Source organism: Bos taurus, unplaced genomic scaffold, assembly GCF_002263795.3.
Source record: "Bos taurus isolate L1 Dominette 01449 registration number 42190680 breed Hereford unplaced genomic scaffold, ARS-UCD2.0 Leftover_ScbfJmS_1513_2139, whole genome shotgun sequence".
Taxonomy (NCBI): domain Eukaryota; kingdom Metazoa; phylum Chordata; class Mammalia; order Artiodactyla; family Bovidae; genus Bos; species Bos taurus.
Window position 1 is genome coordinate 111,134 of NW_020190613.1, and position 23,361 is coordinate 134,494.

Below are 23,361 nucleotides of genomic sequence, written 5' to 3' on the forward strand. Positions count from 1 at the left end.
CATGAAGTGATGGGACCAGATGCCAATATCTTAGTTTTCTGAATGTTAAGCTTTAAGCCAACTTTTTCACTCTCCTCCTTCACTTTCATCAAGAGGCTTTTGAGTTCCTCTTCACTTTCTGCCATAAGGGTGGTGTCATCTGCATATCTGAGGTTATTGATATTTCTCCCGGAAATCTTGATTCCAGCTTGTGCTTCTTCCAGTCCAGCGTTTCTCATGAGGTACTCTGCATATAAGTTAAATAAGCAGGGTGACAATATACAGCCTTGGTGTACTGTTTTTCCCATTGGGAACCAGTCTCTTGTTCCATGTCCAGTTCTACCTGTTGCTTCCTGACCTGCATACAAATTTCTCAAGAGGCAGGTCATGTGATCTCGTATTCCCATTTCTTTCAGAATTTTCCACAGTTTACTGGGAAAAAATCAGTCAACAGCTAAGATAGGAAATACTACAATAAAAAAGAAGACAGACTAAATAGTGTTGGGCTTTATGTTCTATTTTTTTAAAGATGAGGTTCTTTTCAATATTTTCTCTGTTTTGAGATTACAGTAAAACTTTAATTAACAGGATCCTAATAAACTGGAAACCTTCACTAACTAGATTCTTTCTGGGTACTCTATTTTAAGGAGAGTCTCATTATAATAGGGCTTCCCTCATAGCTCAGTTGGTATAGAATCTGCCTGCAGTACAGGAGACCTGGTTTGATTCCTGGGTCAGGAAGATCTTCAGGAGAAGGGAAAGGCTACCCACTCCAGTATTCTGGCCTGGAGAATTCCATGGACTATAGCCCATGGGGTCGTAAAGAGTTGGACACAACTGAGTGATTTTCACTTTCATTTTCATTATAATATGCTCCTCAGTTCAGTTCAGTTCAGTCACTCAGTCGTGTCCGACTCTTTGCCACTCCATGAATCGTAGCACGCCAGGCCTCCCTGTCCATCACCAACTCCTGGAGTTCACCCAGACTCATGTCCATCGAGTCAGTGATGCCATCCAGCCATCTCATCCTCTGTGGTCCCCTTCTCCTCCTGCCCCCAATCCCTCCCAGCATCAGAGTCTTTTCCAATGAGTCAACTCTTCACATGAGGTGGCCAAAGTACTGGAGTTTCAGCTTTAGCATCATTCCTTCCAAAAAATCCCAGGGCTGATCTTCAGAATGGACTGGTTGGATCTCCTTGCAGTCCAAGGGACTCTCAAGAGTCTTCTCCAACACCACAGTTCAAAAGCATCAATTCTTCAGCGCTCAGCCTTCTTCACAGTGCAACTCTCACATCCATACATGACCACGGGAAAAACCATAGCCTTGACTAGACGAACCTTTGTTGGCAAAGTAATGTCTCTGCTTTTGAATATGCTATCTAGGTTGGACATAACTTTCCTTCCAAGGAGTAAGCATCTTTCAATTTCATGGCTGCAATCACCATTTACAGTGATTTTGGAGCCCCCAAAAATAAAGTCTGACACTGTTTCCACTGTTTCCCCATCTACTTCCCATGAAGTGATGGGACCAGATGCCATGGTCTTCATTTTCTGAATGTTGAGCTTTAAGCCAACTTTTTCACTCTCCACTTTCACTTTCATCAAGAGGCTTTTTAGTTCCTCTTCACCTTCTGCCATAAGGGTGGTGTCATCTGCATATCTGAGGTTATTGATATTTCTCCCAGAAATCTTGATTCCAGCTTGTGCTTCTTCCAGTCCAGCGTTTCTCATGATGTACTCTGCATAGAAGCTAAATAAGCAGGGTGACAATATACAGCCTTGACGTACTCCTTTTCCTATTTGGAACCAGTCTGTTGTTCCATGTCCAGTTCTAACTTGCTTCCTGACCTGCATACAAATTTCTCAAGAGGCAGATCAGGTGGTCTGGTATTCCCATCTATTTCAGAATTTTCCACAGTTTATTGTGATCCACACAGTCAAAGGCTTTGGCATAGGCAATAAAGCAGAAGTAGATGTTTTCCTGGAACTCTCTTGCTTTTTCCATGATCCAGCGGATGTTGGCAATTTGATCTCTGGTTCCTCTGCCTTTTCTAAAACCAGCTTGAACATCAGGAAATTCACGGTTCACATATTGCTGAAGCCTGGCTTGGAGAATTTTGAGCATTACTTTACTAGCGTGTGAGATGAGTGCAATTATGCAGTAGTTTGAGCATTCTTTGGCATTGCCTTTCTTTGGGATTGGAATGAAAACTGACCTTTTCCAGTCCTGTGGCCACTGCTGAGTTTTCCAAATTTGCTGGCATATTGAGTGCAGCACTTTCACAGCATTATCTTTCAGGATTTGAAATAGCTCAACTGGAATTCCATCACTTACACTAGCTTTGTTCATAGTGATGCTTTCTAAGGCCCATTTGGCTTCACTTTCCAGGATGTCTGGCTCTAGGTCAGTGATCACACCATCGTGATTATCTTGGTCGTGAAGATCTTTTTTGTACAGTTCTTCTGTGTATTCTTGCCATCTCTTCTTAATATCTTCTGCTTCTGTTAGATCCATACCATTTCTGTCCTTTATCGAGCCCATCATTGCATGAAATGTTCCCTTGGTATCTCTAATTTTCTTGAAGAGATCTCTAGTCTTTCCCATTCTATTGTTTTCCTCTATTTCTGTGCATTGATTGCTGAGGAAAGCTTTCTTATCTCTCGTTGCTATTCTTTGGAACTCTGAATTCAAATGGGTATATCTTTCCTTTTCTCCTTTGCTTTTCCCTTCTCTTCTTTTCACAGAGTACTGATGTACAATCTTAAATACATACAATATTATTTGTTCATTATACCTTAATAAAGCTGGGAAAAAAGGAAATCACCTCAATAAAATAAAGGCCATATATGGAATGCCCATAGCTAACATCATACTCGGTGGTGAAAAACTGAAGACTTTTCTTTTAAGATCAGGAACCTGGCAAGGATGCCTACTCTTGCCACTTTTATTCAACATAGTACTGGCAGTCCCAGCCAGAGCAACTGGATGGAACAAAAAGGGATCCAAATGGGAAAAGAACCAGTAAAAATTTTCTCTGTTTGCAGATGACATGATCCTCTTTGTAGAAAGCCCTAAAGACTCCCCCTACATCCCCGCCAAAACTGTTAGAGCTAATAAGTGAATTCATTGAAGTTGCAGAATATAAAATCAACATACACAAACCAGTTGCATTTCTATACACCAAGAAGAAACTATTCAAAAAGGCATTTAAGGAAGCAATATCATTTACAGTAACATCAAAAATAATAAATTGCTTTGGAATAAACTTAACCAAAGAGATCAAAAATTGATACATTGAAAACTACAAAACACTTGTGAAAGAAATGTGAAAAGACACAAGTAAATGGGAAGACATCTTGTATTCATAGATTTAAAGATTTAATATTGTTAACATGTCTATATCACCCCAAGTGGCCTAAAGATTCAATGCAATGCCTATCAGCACCCCAATGGGCACCAATATCCAGAGAATAGAATGGTTGTTGCCAGGTATTGGGAGGAGGGGGATGGTTAGGGGCTATTCAATGGGTATAAAGTTTCAGTGATGCAAGATGACTAAATCCCAGTGATCTTTTGTACATTGTGCCTATAGTTAACAATTTTGGGGCTTCCCAGGTGGTGCCAGTGTTAAGGAGCCCACCTGCCAATGCAGGTGACATAAGAGACTTGAGTTCGATCCTTAGGTTGGGAAAATCCCCTTGAGGAGGAAATGGCAGGCAACCCACTCCAGTAGTCTTGGCTGGAGAATCCCATGGACAGAGGAGCCTGGTGGAGTACAGTCCATGGGGTCACAAAGAGTCAGACATGACTGAAGCGGCTTAGCACACACACATTGTATACTTAAACAATGTTTTTAAAAGGGTAGGTCTCATATTAAACATTCTTATCACAATAATAAATAAAAGATTCAGTGAATGACCAGGATTCTGTCCACCCTCAGTATAGTCTTATACCTCTAATATCATTTCCAGAGTCAGGTGCCTGGCATCACATAGATGATTCTACATGTCAATCTTGTTTGAAATAGAGACTCAGAAAAATTACTTGTCAGGAACAAGCTAAAGGAAGCAAGAAGCAGGACTGCGCCTTAATTTTGGTCCTCTGTTCTTATTTTCACGTCGTCCTTATGTACCCAGAACAGTCTCAGATATCGATCCTAAGCAATTGTTCCTGGTTTTCTTCCTGGTAGATGGAGTAAGACATTGTAGTGGAAATAGATTTGTGCCTGGAATTCAAGTCCTGACTCTCCTTGGGAGCTCTGTGGTCATGGAAGAGTCACTTAACCTTTCTGAGCCTTGGTTTAATCAATACTTGGGAAACAAAGGAGTTGGGCTGGAAATAATAACTAATGCCTCTTCCTGTTCTGGGTTTCTGTTATGATGTGAATTTACATTTCCAAGGCCTGGTCTTATTCATGGAACATCTCATACCTAAAAGGTATGAGGGCACCCGAGGTATCTTTACCACCCTGAAAGCCTGACCTTCTTCCATTAGTGATCCATTTCCTTGGGCTTAGCGTTGTTTCCTCCTTCTAGTCTTCCTTTTGAGAAGCATATAAAGGCACTTCATTCTAAATCTAGGTCATTTTTCCTGGTTGGGAAAGTCAGGGATTTTGATGTCCAAGGATTTTTAAGTGGGAAGATAAGGGTGTATGTAACACAGAGAGACCTCGAAGGGTGTCAGAGACAAATTTCACCTCCTTTACAATTTTTCTGCAGCTTGGCTCTGAGCATTGTTATGACTCAAGCTCTCTGTGCTTGGCAAGGCTCAAACAAGAATAATCTCTGCTTGGTACCAAATCAGAACAGGGAGTCCCTAGCTAAATGTCAGATTCAGGTATTTCTGACAGATTCTGAATGGAGCTCTTTATTAAGTCTTTTGATAAAAGGAACTTGTTTAGAAAAGCCAAAACACCCCTTTGAGTAAACCATGTACATTGTTACAAAACTGTGAACTGGCCTACAGGCCCAATCTTAGACACCCTCTTTTTCATCGTTGTCTTCTAATCCTGTTCTCTTCCATGCTGGTCCTCAGTAGTTGCAGGAAATCCCTCTCTGTTTATCTTGCCTATCGCCTGTCACCAGCACTCGATCCTCCTATCCTGGAGAAAAGCAATCTCTTCTTCCACATGCTCTCAGTGTTGAGGTACCACAGTGATAAAGAGTTTCTGCTTTTAATGGAGAAAGACTCATTAATGTAGTTGTTGCTTTTCTCTCTCTAACAATAATACCTATCATTTATTGAGTCTTGCTATGTCTCAGGCAAGTTTGTGTGCCCAAGGCACTGTGAGACCAAACAAATATAAATATGGAAAGGTCAGAGTTTGGAGCACACAGAGGTTTATTGCACAGGGAAGCAAGGAGAACCAGGGGGAGGGGTTCATGCCCCCCAAAACCTTGAATTTCCAAAGGATTTTGTGCATGCCTGCCAAGTCGCTTCAGTCGTGTCTGACTCTTTGTGACCTTATGGATAGTAGCCCACCAGGCTCTTCTGTCCACGGGATTTCCCAGGCAAGAACACTGGAGTGGATTGCCATGCCCTCCCCCCGGGGATCTTCCCGACCCAGGGATCAAACCCGAGTCTCCTGTGTCTCCTGCATTGGCAGGCAGATTCTTTACCACTGCACCACTGGGGAGCATTCTTTTTTGGCCATGCCACACGGCATGCAGGATCTTAGTTCCCCAATCAGGGACTGAACCCAGGCCTGAGCAGTGAAAATGCTGAATTTCAACCACTGGAAGTTCTAACCAGGGAAGTCCCCAAGCAAAGCATTTTTAAAAGCAAGATGGGGGATGAGCGTCTCAAAGAATGTGATGATTTCCGGCACAACTCTCTGGTTGATGTTGAGGCTACAGGGCAGTTAACATCCTTAGGCGCTGGTAGGTGGGTGGGGGTGGGGGGCGCTACATCCTCCTGATCATCAAGTAGTTAATTTCTTCCATTAGGTGGTGGTTTTAGCATCTGAAAAACTCAGGAAATATGAATGAGATACTATTATCTGGGTACTTTAGAGAGAGGCACTGCAACAGAGGATATGGGAGAGAGGATCTATCCTGAGAAGGCCCCAGAGCATCCTGCTCAGTTACAGTATCACTCCATTTGGTTCTCGCATCTCTCCACCTATTTTACAAGTGGATGGCAACCCACTCCAGTATTCTTGCCTGGAGAATCCCATGGACAGAGGAGCCTGGTGGGCTACAATCCATGGGGTCACAAAGAGTCGGACATGACTGAAGCGACGCAGCATGCATGCATCCATACTGTCATTCTCCAAGATTTTTCAGCTAGAGCTGTATGGCCCCAGAGCACAGCTTTTGCCCCCAGCACTGCCAGCCTCTTCTGCCTGATGGCCATCTGCATACTCTTGGGACTGCCTGGGCTGCTGTGTGGGAGACAGGGTTCCTCCCCTGATGACAAATGATGGTTTCTTCTCGTGACTTAGAAGACAAAGACCTAGCTCATGGGGGAAATATTCATAAGGTTATCACCCCCAGGAAATTAAAATACATCCTCTTTCTACTGTCCTTTCTGTACCAAATTATTCTTACAGGAGATGTTGGTAGCAGAATCAAAAGAAACATTTTTGTATGCTGGTTGGGGACTGAGACCTAAAAGTTATTACCTCTTTTCTGTTTCCTAACTTGTGAGTTGCACCTGAATGCATCCACCTAACTGAAATACTTTTTCAAAATCTCATTTTACTTAATTTCTATTTAGACAATGCACTAAACCATTACCTTCCAACATGGAGATCAATAGATGAATTTGAAATTTCTTTGCAAGGTGTCATTTAAAATAGGAGCTTTGGGAATTGCCTGGTGGTTCAGTGATTAGGACTCAGTGCTTTCACTGCTAGGGCCTGGGTTTGATCCTTGGTCACTGGGGAACTTAGATCCCACAAGGCCCATGGTGCAGGAAAAAAAAAAAAAAAGACAAGGGGAAAAAATGAGCTTTGCCCTAAAAATCTGAAGACTTGAGTCCCAATTCTGGATCTGCCACTTATTAGCCTGTGTGTATGTGCTAAGTCACTTCAGCCGTGTCTGACTCTTTGCCACCCTATGGACCATAGCTCACCAGACTCCTCTGTCCATGGGATTCTCCAGGCAAGAATACTGGAGTGGGTTGACATGCCCTTCTTCAGGGAATCTTCCCAACCCAGGGACTGAACCCACATCTCTTAGTCTCTTTCATTGGCAGGCAGGTTCTTTACTACTAGTGACCCTTGAAGAGCCCTTATTAGCCTGTAATGTGTTGTGGACCATGTGCGGGTTGGAAAAGAATTTCCAGAGATGAGGGAGAATGAGAGGAGAGTAAAGTTTATTAGAGGGGGAGATGCTGTTAGAACAGGGGGCTGGCTCAAGGAAGAGCCAAACCCTTTAAGCAGGCTAGCATTCAATCTTTATAGCCTTAAGATAGAGAAAATTCCTACTGGAATGCTGGTATTAGGTGATTGGTTAGGATGCTATAGGGTGGGTATTTTACCTAATACGGGGTCAGGGGAACTGGTCAGTTTAGATCTGGAGGCTCATGACAACAGTTGCTATGGGGCTTGGTCAGTTCCAAAGATTTTTATCCTGTGCCCTTGGTACATGGTTCCTCATAATGTTAGGCAAATACACTTAATTTTGTTAAATCTGTTTCCTCATCTGTAAAATGCAAATAATTATATTTTCCTTGCTTAATTCACAGAGGTGACATGGTAGGGATACCACTATTAGGAAGTGCTTTGTTAATCTACAAGCAGAAGCCACTGGACAAGATGAATTGGAATGCTCAAAAGGTCATGAGTGGGAAAGAGACCTTCAGCAGGGCTCAAAGAAAGGGGTTCATCAAGGATTCGGTCATGGAGAAAAATTATGTGTCTTTCAATTGGATTCACTTTATCTTAGCTTGAGGGGTGCAGATCCAAATAGTCTCCAGCTGGATGCCTGATATTCTTCACCCCTCTGACTTCCAGGAAACAAGTCTTGGTTCTCATCTAAACTGAGTGCCCCACTTCTAGAGGGAGAGTGGCATGAGGACGAAGTGACTGCTTGACACCAGTGAAACCAGGCATCTGGATAATACTGGCTGGATGAGCAGACTAAAAAGTAGAGAACCGACTGCATGCCACCTTGGTTACAGGGCTTCCCAGGTGGCGCTGGCAGTAAGGACCCTACCTGCCTAATGCAGGAGATGTAAGAAATGTGGGCTCGATCCCTGGGTTGGGAGGATCCCTTGGAGGAGGGCATGGCAACCCACTCCAGTATTCTTCCCTGGAGAATCCCATGGGCAGAGGAGTCTGGCGGGCTATGATCCATAGGGTGAGACAGGGCTGAAGCTGGACTTAGTACCCACCTACCCTCACACCTTGGTACAAGCACAGAGATTTGGCAATGGAGTGAGAGATAGGAGAAAAGGCGGAAACTCAGATCCTGTATGAAGTTATGGTGCCTCAACTCCTGAAAGTTAACCCCAAGTTAGAACAGAAATTGCCTTCTGGGTAGTCCAGACAGCGCCGACATATCGAGCAGCTCACTCAATACCATGTGATGGTGACTGTCCTTGGTCTCTTGGTGTCTTAGTCTCCTTAGCTATAGGTTTTCCAAAGATACGTGTTAAAGGATGCAATTTATCAGTGCCCAGAAAGAAGACTGAAGGTAAGGACGTGTTCATTAACGGCAGGCCTGGCACCCTAGTGCTGAGCCCCTTCTCCCCCATCTCGCTCATTGCACCTCCAACCCCGATCCCCAGACCAGCATAATCAGGTTTGGGAGACTGAAAGGGCTTCAGTTCCGCCTGGCTGCAGGAACCATAAATTCCAGACTAGGTCGGAATTGGAATAATCGCAGTCAAAATACACCCAGATGCTCTTACACACACAGGCGCGCGCGCATCCCCAGGCCATGGGGCGCACGTGAGCCCACGCCCCGCGCGCCCAGCCCTGCCCCTCGCCGGAGCATCCTCCGCAGCTGCCACAGAAGCCGCCTCCTCCTCCTTCTCCTCCTCGTCCACCTCCTCCTCTTCCTCCTTCTACGGCCACCGCCGCGGCTGCTGTGACTCCCATCCCCTCTTGTCCTCATTCCTCTCCCAGTACTTGCTCCTCCTTCCATCCCCGGCGCCTGCTGCCCGGCGCCGAAGGGCAGAACCCTCGGCAACGGCTCCCCTCTGCTCGGGCCACGAAGAGGCTGGAACAGGTCTGTGTCGGGGGCGCTTTGTTGCAGGCTGTTGGAACGCCAGTGGCTCCAAGAGCCGTTGGGGCGGGGGTGGGGAGGGGGGTAGGGCACGGGGCAGACGGGAGGGTAAGATTATTTCTCAGGTTTTGGTCTTTTTCTATGAATAGATGGGATGCGATGCAGTGGGAGGGCAGTCCGGTCCCTTTGCCAGTTCGCCGTCCCTGTGGCTTCATGGAGAGAGCTCGGTAGCTGCCCGGACTCGTGACCCTGCCCACCTCTAAAGCTCTCTTTCTTTGGGCCCCCAGTGCCCACATCCACTTCCCAGAGCTGAGCTTTCTCTTGTTGGGGGCGCTCATGGGTGGGGGCGGGGAGAGATGGATAGAGTCAGCGGGACGCCTGGGTGCATGAGGCTTTGTTGCCTACAACAAAACCAGTCCCCACCAGCTTCCAGTTCCAGGCTAGGCTACAGTCTGCCGGTAGAGTGGGGTGTGGATGGGGCAGTCTGGGGAAGTGAGGGAATGTGAGGGGCACTCCCTGTGTGTGACTGGCACACAGGAATGCAAATTTGGGAGGGAGATGGTGCAGGTTTTGTGTGGGGTTTTTGAGCGTGATTTGGAGTGGGGTGTGTGTGTGTGTGTGTGTGTGTGTGTGTGTGTGTGTGTGCCTGCACCACGGGGCTGGGCTACTCTTGGCATTACATGTCCTTGGGTATCATCCCATGCCAAGCCAGATTGCAGTAACACACAGGCAGATCAGGTCCAACCTGTTCTGTCCACATCAGAAGGGTAATGATGGTTTCAAAGTCATGGAAATCCCCCCAGCTGGGGCTGTCGCTTAGGACATTCTGGATGTGGAATCTCTAGCCAGGTTGGCCAAGTCCTACTGGACATCATTATTGTTCCCCCAAAGATGCCCAACTTTCTTAACAGGCTTCTCTTCTCAGCCAATGAGGATACAAAGCTCTTACAGTGATCCCTGCAGTAACTCCCCCCACCCCACTTCCTCACCCCACCCCTTTAATTAGTGAATCCTCATGTCTTTACTGCAGTGATGTTAGCAGTGGGTTAGGACGTAGCTGTATTATGTTTGGAGAAAACGGACATACTAAAAGCATTATGCATTAGTTGTGAATTTGGTTTAGAGGGTTTTTTGTTGGTTGATCCATAAGGTGTGAATTGGCATGGCAATTTTTTTTTTTTTTTTTACCAAAGAGAGAAGAGTTCAATAAAAATGAACAAAACTAGTAAGCCTCCTCTTTGACATTTTAATTTATGATTTTAATAAAGTGTTGTTTTTCAGGGTCGAAAAATGTACAATTAAGAACAGTGATCATTTAGTCAAACAACTGACATTTATTAAACACCTGCTATGCACCAGAGGTGTTAGGTATTGGAAGTATAGAAATGAATAAATGAATGAAACATCATCTCAGCTCTCAGGGAGTGTACAGTCTGGTAGGCGAGAGAGAAGGTGTAAACAGATAATTACAGTAGAGTTTGACAAGGCCTGGGCAGGGTACTGTAAGACCATGGAAGAGGGAAGCCTGCCTAGAGGAGTGGGGAGAAGATCAAGAAAGGTTTCATGGGGGAAGTGACATTTGAATGGGTTTTGAAGAATTAATTCACCAGGTGGTTAAATTGAAGTGACAGCATATATAAAGATAGAGGAATCCTTGGACGGGTCACTGTTACATTCTCAACAAAGTTAGGATGAATCTCCTTGGACTGGGATGGTGATTAATAGTGAATTCAAAAGGAGCCAGTATTGCAGACTGATACAGATCAGAATACATCCCCATCTTAAGAAATGTCTAGCTCGTTTATTAATATTAGTGTGTTTTGCTTTAAGCAAATCTGATATATATAATTATGGATTAACAAGGCAAATGAACTAGATGGCGACAGTATTCACATTGCAGAATTTGTTGTTTTACAAAAGGATTCATAATCAGATCATCTTAAATAACAGTGCCCCTGTGACCTTTACAGTGAATATTATACCAAAAAGCAATTTATACAAAATTGTTCCCATAACAATGGATGGATACAGAAAGGTATATTTGTATTACATTTACTTTTTGCATACAAATTTACCAATTTCAGTGGAAGTGTTTTCCCTCATGGTGTGGATGTTTAATAAACACTAAAAGAAAACGTGAAAATGGCAGTAGTAAATATGAAATCCTCTGTGATCTTCTATCATTTGAATTTTATATGCGTGCGTGCTAAGTCACTTCACTTGTGTCTGATTCTTTGAGATCCTACGGACCATAGCCCACCAGGCTCCTCTGTCCATGGGATTCTCCAGCCAACAATATTAGAGTTGCCATGCCCTCCTCCAGGGGATCTTTCTGACCCGCGTCAAACCCGTGTCTCTTATGTCTCCGGTATTGGCAAGTGGATTCTTTACCACTAGCGCCACCTAGGAAGCCCCGAATTGTATATAAAATACAAATTAATCAGGACAGAGTCTTCAGGGAGTTTTACATTTTAGGTACTTTTAGTAGTGTCACTGGTAATTAATAATAGCACAATATTTCTGTGCCGTGTGTTAGTTCTAAAATGGATATATGATGACCACTCTAATACTCATGCAATGAAGCCAGAAGAGGGGCAGATTCTGAGTCTTCTGTTTTGTTGTGTGGGCACTGATTGCATGGGCTGATGAATGGCACTAGGAATGAACCTAAGAGATGGATGATTTCTACTGGAAGTGCCTGGTGAGCACAATATTCTGCTAGTTAAGAGTGTGGACCTTGAACGTTTGGACCAGCATCCCAGGCATTTACTCCCTTCAATGAAGACCCAAAATAGCTCTGGCTTCTATTTGAAAGATGTGGTGTGCCAGCAGAAGTAGGCAAGCTTGAATCGGCTTCCTCTCATCTGGCCAGTGCCCTGCTGCAGAGGAAATGATGCCCTGAGGTCCTTTGGGTGCATCAAGGTCCTTTGGTCACTGGCTGTCAGTATCAGAAGGTATGGGGCATTTCTCTAAGAAACATCCTCTACAGCTTGGGCTAGAACGGAAGTGATCTGTTACTATGGTGATACTCAGATTAGCCTAATGGCTAGGACAGTGCTTCCTAAGGCGGGTTCTGAAAAGACTAGTTCCATAGGATGGTAGTAGGTGTTACACACACACTCACACCCACCTATCCCCCCACTCACACCCACCCACCCACCCCCACACACCCACTGAGTTTTGTGGTTAAGTTAACTTTGAGAAATTCTTGCTTAAACAGAAACAGTTTTGTTTATTGCAGGGCTTCTAAAAGCCATCACTAAGCTAGTGTATATCTTTGCCCACAGAACCTGGTGTTCCAGCAAGCATTTGGCGGAGCTGGTGTGGGGAAGAACATTCTTTGGGCAATGCCAGGCAAGAGCATTTTTGCACTGAGTTTGGAGGCTGTCACTGTCTTGTTGAGTAAACTTGGATGACTCCCTTCAGCCCTCTAGGCTTTCCTTCCCCCATGTGTAAAATGAAGCTGATAATGATCATTGCTCTCACTGACTGTGATGGTGTGATGACAACTAAGATAATATCCCTGCAAGTATTTTGAGCTCCTTAGAAGAAAGGCTCTATATAAACTCAAGGTTATTATGAAAGGGAAGTGAAGAATTAAGGCAATTATCTCAATAGTTCGGGCCCTAGTCCTGTTTTTCTGCTGCCTTATTGGGCAGTCTGCCTCAGTTCTCTGCTCTGCTTTGACTGCAAAAAACCTATATCCTCATCCAACCTTGCGTGACTCAGTTCTCTGGGGTTACTTCCTTTCACATCCTGACACTTTCAGCATGGCCTTTAATTTCCTGGTCCAGAGGTATCATCAGTGCAGCCTCAAGGAAATCCCATCAATCTGAATGCACCCTGCTGACCAGAGAGCCCTGGAGGTGGGAATTAAATGTAGTTGGAAAATTGCTTTTATCCTTCAGACTCATCCTCCTGCAGAAGCAGTTCTAAAGGACCATCTTGGAAGCTGAATGCTATGGGGTCCTCTCCAGTGGCCCCAGTGCTCCATCTGGACCAGAGTCCTGTTCGCAGGAGAGGTTTCTTGACCAGTTTCCAGGGTCCCTTTTGCCAGTAGGAAGTCATGGCCATCTTTAAGGAAATTTAAAGCAAAAGCAAAACCACTCTCATGACCATTGACCCTTCCTGATTCCCGTGACTCTTTGTTAATTCCTTCTTTTCCTTACAAGCTGCCTTGAAAGGATAGAGTTCTTGAGGATTAACCACTGAATAATCATTGCAGACTGGGTTTGAGGTAGAGACTGAGGTGAGGGCATTAGAGTTAGCAGTCTACCGTGCTCTGTACATGGACCAGCAATTTCCCACATGCAAGCGGCAAGCTTCCATCGCAGTAGGAAGCATTTAGGTTCAACCACAAGAGGAAACTGTGTGACTTTAAGATGTGATGCTGGAAAGTGAGAGTGAAGTCGTTCTCTGTCCTGGAGAGCTTGGTGGAAATGCCTATCCGAGAGGGGCGAGTCATAGCACGGTAGAGCTGCAAGTGCCTCGTGAAGTTCACCTGATTCAAACGTTCTCTTTGGATGAGGCAAATGAGGCCCAGAGAAGTGCAGTAAGCTACCCAAGGTCACACAGCTACCATATGTCAGAACAGAAGTCCTCCTAAAAGCTAAAAATCAGATCTGCTGCCTCCTTATGCTCTTTACACAGCTTCATACCCAGCTGTGTTCTTGTATGGGGCCTCCTTGGTGACTAGACAGTAAAGAATCTGCTTGCAATGCAGCAAACCTGGGTTCGATACCTGGGTTGGGAAGATCCCCTGGAGAAGAGACTGGCTACCCACTCCAGTGTTCTTGCCTGGAGAATTCCATGTACAAAGGAGCCTGCCCAGCTATAGTCTTGTATATTTGAGTGTGGATTGGCTCATTCAGTGGAACTTGGAGGTCATGTCCAAGGCTGAGTTGTGTGGGCTGTAGCAGAGGAACAGGTTTCTCTGGGAGGCCTCAAAGGCCTGCTTCCTTGTATCTCCGGATCTCCATTCCTTTTGAGCGTATGGTTGTCTGATTCACCAAGCCATGCAGCTAGCTGGAAACCTAAGGCCTGGGTGTTCTGCCAAGATACCCAGTGGGTGATTAAATCATCCCAGTCCCTCTACCTTGGTCATTATTAACATTGCATGGACCAAGGACCTCCTTGAAAGCCTGATGAAAACTACTGATGCACTCCCCAGGGAAGGGCCCACATCCGCTACCACAGGCATGTAATGCCAGCGTCATCTAGGTTTGTAGCTCCTGGTCTGCTGGCTGTTGGTGTTGGTACACAGCCTAGGATCACATGTAGATGCTCCCTAAATTCTGAAGACTCCCAGAGCTGGAATTGTCAGTCTTATTTAAGGGGAAATTGGAAGTACTGGGATGAGCCTTGTGCCAAATAGACTGGGGTGGTATAGAGGTTAGAGTGAAATTTCTTTAGGATGAAAGAATGGGATTGAATCCTGGAGTTGAAGGAAAAACAAAAAAGGAACTGAAATGAGCTAGCCATTTCCCTTTCTCCCAAACATTATGAAAGAGATAAGGAGAAAAGGAGGCATGGCATAAAGAAAGGTGGGAGACTTGGAAGAATGGGAGAGGGAGATCGTTCTAGAAAGGATGTCCATAATGTCACCACTACATGAAACAAGCTCTTCTGAAAAAAGGCAACAACGCTTCTACCTCTTTCCAGACTTTCTCGTCCTAGTTCAACTTCTAAACAGCAAAAGCTCATGTCTTTGGGAATTAGAAATTGTCTTAGATTCTGGAACACCATGTCCTTGAAGGGGACATTTTTAGAGGTTTGGAGTGGGAGCTGGACATTGTGGGGGAGTAGTACAGCTTGCCTCACTCCTTCTTTAAACAAAGCATTTTTATGATCAAAATAATACATGCTTATGGCTTGTAAAAATAGGAATATGAAGTAGAATGTTCCTGGCCTCTCCACCACTGATTACCCACTATGTTCACAGTTTGGTATGTATAGTTAAGTGTGTGTTTCTATGAATATTCATATATGTATTCATGTGCCTAAAATAGTCATAAAAGATGTGACCAAGACACCATATACTGCTCTATAGTGTGCACTTCACTGGACACTGTGTCTGGAGGTCTTTGCCTGCCAGTATACATCTAGCTAGTTCATTCTTTTTAGCAGTTGCATAGTATTCTGTCATCCAGTTGTGACCTAATTTTTTTTTTAATCCAAGCTTTATTGGTGAATTTTTACATTGTTTCAAAGTTTTACAAATTATTAAATAGTGGTGCAGCCTACTTCCTTCTACATATGTCTCTCCATACTGTGGCCATAATTTTTGTAGTGTAAATTCACAGTGGAATTTCCAGGTGGCTCAGTGATAAAGAATCTGCCCACCAATGCAGGAGACTTAGGAGACACAGGTTCAGTCCCTGGGTTGGGAAGATTCCACCAAAGGAGGAAATGGCAACCCATTCCAGTATTCTTGCCTGGAAAGTTCCATGGACAGAGGAGCCCAGCGGGATACAGTCCGTCGGATCACAAAAAAGTGGGACTTGACTGAGTGGCTGAACACACACACAGATTCACAGTAGTGACCTTATTGGTTCAAAGAGTTTAGTTTGCACATCTCTTTTATTTTTTAGAGAGCCTGCTCATTTGCCTCCAGGAACTTGATGGTGACTTACCTTCTCCCCCCAAAATGGCCATTTCTCCATGCTCTTCCTCACCCATTTCAGTTAGGTTGGTTGATCCTTTCAATCTTTGACAAAGTGATTGCTGGAAAAAAGTCTCCTTTTCCTTTGTGTATTTTTTTGAGTGCTAGTGAGGCTGAAGTATGTGTATGGCACATCTGCATTTCTTCTTCTGCATTGGCATTTCATATCCTTTGCCTATTTTTCTACTGGGTTGTTCTTTCTCATTGTGATAACCAGAATCTCTCTATATTTTGAGTAGTAATAATTTAACTGTGATCTATATTGCAAATACAGTAACTAGTCTACTATTTATCTTGACTTTGATTTTAGTGTCTTTCATCACACAGAGATGTTTATGATTTTAAAAAATAATCATTGCCACTCTGTTCCTTTATGAGCACTTCAACAATGCCATCATGAACGTCTGTGGACTCTATTATATGCGTTTGGCTCACTATTTCCTTAAGATGAATTCCTGGGATTGGGTTTGTTCAGTTTTATATATATATATATATATATATATATACATTGCTAAAGTGCTTTCTAAAGTGTTTTTTTAAACCAATTTGTACTCCAACTGCAGTATATCAAAGTATACTTTATTCCTTCTCTTGAGATCTTCTGATAATTCAGGTTTTGCATCTTAAATCAAGTGCTAGGCAGAAACTCATAATTGGCATCACCAAAGGCTGGGGCAGAAATCCCTAACTGCATGTGAAACACACGCAATACACATTTCACCTTCAATTATTTAAGCAAACATGTTTTTAATTCATCTCCAACTAGAACTGTGTCAAAAGCATTTTCCAGCATCAAGTCCCTCTAAATTCACTGTGAAGTGAATGGCTATTTAGGGTCATTTCTGCTGGTGGCCGCTGCAGCAGCAGACAATGGCAAAGGAACTTTAGAGGTGTATGTTGTAAGACATTTGGAACAAAGCTACTGCTGCATCGTCCCTGAACTCAGAGGTCAGCTAGGTTGGTTCCAGAGTTTTCCAGAGGCTGAGCACTGAGTAGGAGTCGGCTTCTCTCCGACTTGCCTTCCTGCAAAGAGGACAAGTTTGAGGCCCTCCCATGAGGAGTTATTCTAATAGAAATAAACAGTGATGTCACCCTCTGCAAAGGGAATAGTGACAAACAGGTACAGGTGTAGCTTTTCTTGTCACTCTGCCTGGGCTTGCTTCATCATCTTGCATCTCTTTGCTGCCAACATCCAGGTATGGTCAAGGGAATTTCGGTGTTTGCTTTAGGCCACACGTAGGATTAGGAGAAGGTGGATATCAGAGCAGTCATTTGTGTGGCTTAAGAACTGTCTTTAGTCTGAAGAGTGAGAGCAGCAGTAGCAACCTTTAAATCCTTTGGGGGTGGTTGAGCATGCTGTGGGCTATGAAAGAGCAGTGATAGTTGGTACCCATTTTACAGATGGAGAAGACACATCTGGAAAGGAGAAATGCTCTGAGAGTTGGATGTGCTGGAAAAGTCTCCTGACATACCTCCAACACATGCTAGTTAAAAATCTGGCCACTTTTCTCCTCTAGGGATGGATGCTGCTGCTAAGTCACTTCAGTCATGTCTGACTCTGTGTGACCCCGTAGACGGCAGCCCACCAGGCTCTCCTGTCCCTGGGATTCTCCAGACAAGAATACTGGAGTGGGTTGCCATGCCCTCCTCCAAGGGATCTTCCTGACCCAGGGATCGAACCTGGGTCTCCCACATTGTAGGCAGACACTTTTACCTTCTGAGCCACCAGGGAAGTCTGCATTTGAACTATAGCCAGTTTTTATTTGTGGTTTCCCATTTACCTCAAAATCTTGGTATTTGGAAAATGACTTTAGATCCTATCTAATATAAATGGGTTTTTTCTTTTAAAGGCTTCGAACTGATGGCCAGTAATTATTGCTCTTTGCTGCTTTGAAAAAAAAAATGGCTTTGGCTGTTAAATTAATGAATGTCCTGGAACTTCCCTGGTGGCTCAATTGGTAAAGAACCCGCCGGCCAACATAGGAGACACAAGAGATGCAGGTTCGATCCCTGGGTCAGGAAGATCCCCTGGAGTAGGAAATGGTAACCCACTCCATTATTATTGCCTGCAAAATCCCATGGACAGAGGAGCCTGGCAGACTACAGTTCATGGGGTCACAAAAGAGTTGGACATGACTGAACACACACACACACACACACACACACACACTCATCTTAAAGCTAGGGTGTCCCTTCTTTGATGCTGAATTATTTGTCTGTTTACTTACTTATTTTGGCTGTGCTACATGGCATACACAGTCTTAGGTCCCTGACTAGGGATTGAACCGAGGGCCACAGCAGTGAAAGCACCTAGTCCTAACCACTGGACCACCAGGGAACTCTCCAATGCTGAATAATTTATAACTGAAACATTATAGCCACAAATATGGTCTCTACACATAAATCATGTGATGAATTTCTCCTTATGGGTGGTCATAATGGAAAGGGCTATATTTTCTTTTCTTTTTAAAACTCTGCTTGATGCTTTTCATAGAACTGGGGATTGTCATGTTTTGTTTTCTAAGGATTATTCCCCAAAGGTAGCATTGCTGTTTAACTCATTAGAACCTGGAGGGGATATCTACTGTTCCCATACTTAAACTTGAAAGGACAATCTTATTAAGAAGCAAAGTCAGTCAGTTAGTGGAGCTTACAGGAAATTGAGAGGCAGAGACCTGAATCCCAGTTCTGGTTTCGTTCTAATTAGCTGTGTGACCTTGAACAAGTGTTCAATGTCTCTGAGCCTCAGATTCCTCAGTCTTTGTTACGAATAGATTATATTGTAGTCCCCTTCATCTAAGCAAAGCATACTTGTCTCCAAAGTCAAAACCTGCTTAGTGACAAAATCATTTGAAAGTGAAAGTGAGAGTGAAGTCGCTCAGTTGTGTCCGACTCTTTGCGACCCCATGGCCTGTAGCCTACCAGGCTTCTCGGTCCATGGGATTTTCCAGGCAAAAATACCGGAGTGGGTTACCATTTCCTTCTCCAGGAGATCTTTCTGACCCAGGGATTGAACCTGGGTTTCCCGCATTGTAGGCAGACACTTTACCATCTGAGCCACCAGGGAAGTCCAAAATCATTTGGGGGCACATTAAAAAATATGTTGGAGTCCCCACCTCAACCAGTTGAATCGGAAACTCCAAGAGTGGACCCAGCTAAACTATTTGTTGACCAGCTCCTTCGACGATTCAGAGATGGCTGTAACTCCTTCCTGTGGTAACTTTCTGGAGGCAAGAACTGAGTTTTCCAGCCTGAGGGAATGAAACCCATTTTCCAAAGTGGGAAAGTCCGGGTGTCTCTGGCTTAGAAACCTGTGATATGAGACCTCATTTGGGGAGGCTGGTTTGCGACCTTGTTCCCTGGGGCTAGTTTCTGCAGAGGTGAGTGGAGAGCACACTGTTCTTTTTAATAAGAGCAAGTCTGAGTGAACAAACTGACCATTTATTCAATAATGAGCATATTTCAGGCCCTTTGGCACAAAATCTTTGGTCAAGGCATTTCTGAGAAAGACCAAAGCGGTTCCCAGAATTCAGACCTTTCTGCCCAAGCTCTCCTGTGAATCCCTTTTGAAGCTTCCTTCTTCTATCCCTTCTTTGACTTTGTAAACTTTTCTTTCTCTTTCCTTCATTCAGCTCATGGTGTTGCTGTGGGTTCTCTTGTTTCATGGGATTTCAACCTCTGAGTTTTTAGGCCCTCATCTCCCACCACCCCACCCTTCTTTAAACAGCTTCTCCCCACCCATCACCCCTCACTTCATCACATTACTGATTTCATTTCCTTCAACCGTAGGCCCTCTCTCAATATTGTCCTGTTCTCTAAGTGCCGAAAGGAAAGGGGTCAGCATCAAGATACACGCCTTTGGGGGTTTCCCAGGCGGTCCAGTAGTTAGGACTCAGCACTCTCACTGCCAGACTGGGTTCAGTCCCTGGTTGGGGACCTATGATTCCACCACCTGCACAGAGGGACCAAAAAATACAAATGTACACACCCCTTTGCTCCACTTCTTTCCTCGGGTCTCAGCCTTCAGCCCTTCACTTCAAAACAGGGGAAATTGGAGCCAGAGAAATGCTTCTTCAAGGCAAAGTTTCCGAGACAGCAAGTCTTCCTCTTTGCCTATAGCCATTATTTACTAAGCCGAGTGCCAGGTGCTGTGCCACTGTCCTGGCATGCATTATCTCACTGAATCTCTTCCACAGCTCCATCAGATAGGCACTCTTAGTATTCCCATATCCCAGAGGAGGAAACTGAGGCACAGAGCCACTAAGGGACTTGTACAAGTTCAGTCAGCTGGTGAGTAGCAAAGTGGATCTATCTGTCTGGTCCTAGGGCCTGCATGATTACACAGAGTATTCTGCTATTAAGGATTCCCCATGGTGTATATCGGGCTTCCATGATGGCTCAAACAGTAAGAAATCCGCCTGCAATGCAGGAGATGCAGGAGATGCGGCTTCAATCCCTGGGTCTGGAAGATCCCCTGGAAGAGGAAATTGCAACCCACTCCAGTATTCCTGCCTGGGAAATCTCATGGACAGAGGATCCTGGCGGGCTACAGTCCATGGGGTAACAAAGAGTTGAATACAACTTAACATGCGCGCATGCGTACAGTATCTACCTCCTACCTTGTGGTGTGTATCAGGCTGGGTTGTACTGGAGGCCAATCTATGCAGCAAGAGATTTTCTTGGGTGTGAAGAGTCTGAGCCCTGAAGAGCCTCAGTAACTTTAAACACCAAGAAAGAAGGGGGAGTTGGTTTTAATGGCAGAATAATGTTGCCAGGGTTATTAAGTATCATTGTAGGGGTGGGCCTGGGAACCTGGTTTTGATTCTTGAGAACTGAAAACTGAGTAAAACTGCAACTATGGCATTGAGAAGTACATTCCTGAGACCCCTGTGACTATTGTTAGTTTCATAGACCCTGGGGATGTGAAACATACTTGGTATTTTCTTCCTCCCACTCCCTTCCGGAAGCTAGTGCCAAGAGCAGAGGTAGGGAATGACTTCCTGGATGCTCTCAGCTAAAAGGGGCCTGCAAAAGGGGAGAGAGCCAGGAAAGGGGCCCAGAGTAGGCTAAACAACATTCTTGTTGGCTTGGATTCTTGGGTTTCCAGCTCACCCAAGTCCTTCTTGTCTGATTCTCATTATCAAACTTGCAACACGAGGCAAGGAATATTTGGCATCCACCAATACAGACTCATTGAATTCGTGTTGATGTGACTCAAACTCATGGGTACAACAAATCCATGCCCAGAGATTTCCAGAATATTCCCATGGGAGCAAGTCTGTCTTGGAGCCATAACCTAAGACCCCATTTGAAGGAGACCAAGTTTTTACTTTGACTGGAGTGCATGGATTGACTTAACATTACTACAGAAAAACATTTTTTTTTTCTTTTTCTTAGCTCCTTCCTGGAAAGATCTTACACTGGCTATAATTTCTCTAAAATCTCTTTTGAGTTGGAGATGCCAGACGAAGACTCCTACCTCTTTTCTGCAGGGTTTGTCCTTTTTATTGTCATGTTCAGTCATGGGAGTCAGTGGGCCTAAGGGTCTCTTAAGGCCTCAGTCACTTGCTCCATGTCTAATGCCTGACAAGTCACTTGGTCTCCCTAGGCCTCAGTTCTCCCATCTGTAATGATCCCGACTCTCCAGTTTCCATGGGGATATTAGAGCAAGCAGATCATTGAAAGCAAATGGTCCAAGATAGATGATTGTAGTTGTCTTCAGGTTTTCCCTGGTAAAAGAGCTGTTTTGGAAAAAAGAGAGAGAGAGAAGTAGTAGAAGGTTCAAGGGCTGAGAGTTGGAATCATTTGCTTAAGTTCAAATTCCTGTTCTGTCTTCTACTAACTATGCGATCTTGGAAAGTTTCTTAACCACCTAATTGCCTTAGCTCTGTACAATGGAAAGAGTAATAATTACACCTATGTCATAGAGCAATAGTAAGGAACCAAAGAGATAATTCATAGCAAGGGTCTGCCCCATAGTTAGTGCTCAGTAAAGAGCAGCTATTTCTTTTATGATGATGAGCACCTGAATCCTAGTCCAGCAACTTTGGGTAACTTGCTTAGCCTCCTTAAACTTAAGTTTCTTCACCTGTATAATGGGAACACTCACAGTAGTCACCTCATAGGGTTTTTTGAGGAATAAACAAGCTCATTCTTGCAAGGTTCTCAGCACACTGCTTGGCCCGTAGAAGTGCTCAAGAAAGTATTGTCAGTTGCCAACTTAGTGGCCCTGTAGGCTCTTTGGCCCCTGGCTTCTCCATGTCTGGGCCACCTCTGAACCTAACTCCCACCCCAGCAGAGGTTTCTGATGCCTGTTGTTGAGGGTGAGCAGAGGAGACAGCCTTTCTGCCTGGAGACCTCCTGAGAGCTTCCTGCAAAAACCCTGCACCCAGGCTGTGTCACCTGGGATGCTTCTGGACAGCATCTGATTGATTCCTAGGACCCCAAATGGTTCACAAAGTGACAAAAATGAGGACAAGGCAGACCTTGCTTATCAGCTCCCATAGGAACCTGGCCCAAGGCAGCACCAAGTTTTGTTAGCTGCCCCTCCCTTTCCTCCTTTGGCAGCCCCACCAGGCACGTATTCCCTTCTGGCCTTTCTCCAAGACAACAGGCCAGAGGGTCCTGCGTCTCCTCCCACGTCAAGGAAGGCAAGCAGATGCTGCCATAGTGACAGTTCCTACCAGATCAACAGAGCTGGGAATTGAACCCTGGTGACAGGGCCTGCCTTGAAGGGGGCTACCTCCCAGGGCATCGCCTACCTCAGCCTGGTGACCAAGCAACCTGCCCTGCCCACCACTGGCTGGGCACCAGCCTTGAAGACTTTCTCTATACATTTATCTGCACCTCAGGGACCCCACAGTGACTGCCCATTTCAGGCATATGCTGTCCTCATCGGATTCCTCAGTGACTTTGCCTTATTCAGCCCTTATTATTTCTTTCCTGAACTGGTCAATATTATTGTTGCTGCTGTTGAAGCTGTTAGTAACAGTAGGAATAACTAACATTATTGAGTGCCTCCTGTGTGTGAGGCACTATGCTAAGTACTTCATATGTACTTTCGTATTCCATCCTCCTAATAACCATTTCAGGTAGGAGGCGGTATTAGTACTACTAGAGATGTCAGTCAGCCTGGAGTGTTAAGGGTCCAGATGGGATCTTGGACACCTATAAAATATTCAGAAGGGGTTACATGACCCAAGGGGACTTTTTGATGTGTTAGGGTTAGCCAAAAAGTTCTTTTGGGCTTTTCCATAACATCTTATGGAAAAATCCAGCAAACTTTTTGGCCAACCCAATACTTGGCCAAGAAGCCCTTCTATGCCACCCCTTCCACTTTTCCACTTGTACAGCAGACATTGGTACAGCAATGTTCAATTGATTGACTTGGACACAGCAGATGTTGCACATTCTGAATCCTGCTGGGCCCCTGGCCATGGCTGGAGATATGGGAGCCATACCGTCTCTAACCGCTTGCAGCACAGGAGGATTTTTGCATCTGACCCACCCTGGGGTTGCTTGGATACTAGCTGGGATCAGGCTAGGGT

At 44.7% G+C, this 23,361-nt stretch overlaps 1 long non-coding RNA gene across 1 annotated transcript in view; it reads left to right on the plus strand.

Annotated features, from left to right (window-relative positions):
- The first annotated feature begins 8,603 nt into the window (after nt 1–8,603).
- LOC112445492 (uncharacterized) overlaps nt 8,604–23,361 on the plus strand; it is a 108,016-nt gene continuing 93,258 nt past the window's right edge. Inside the window, exon 1 of the long non-coding RNA XR_003033691.2 lies at nt 8,604–9,156. This is a non-coding gene — a long non-coding RNA (uncharacterized lncRNA). The remainder of the gene's footprint in view (nt 9,157–23,361) is intronic.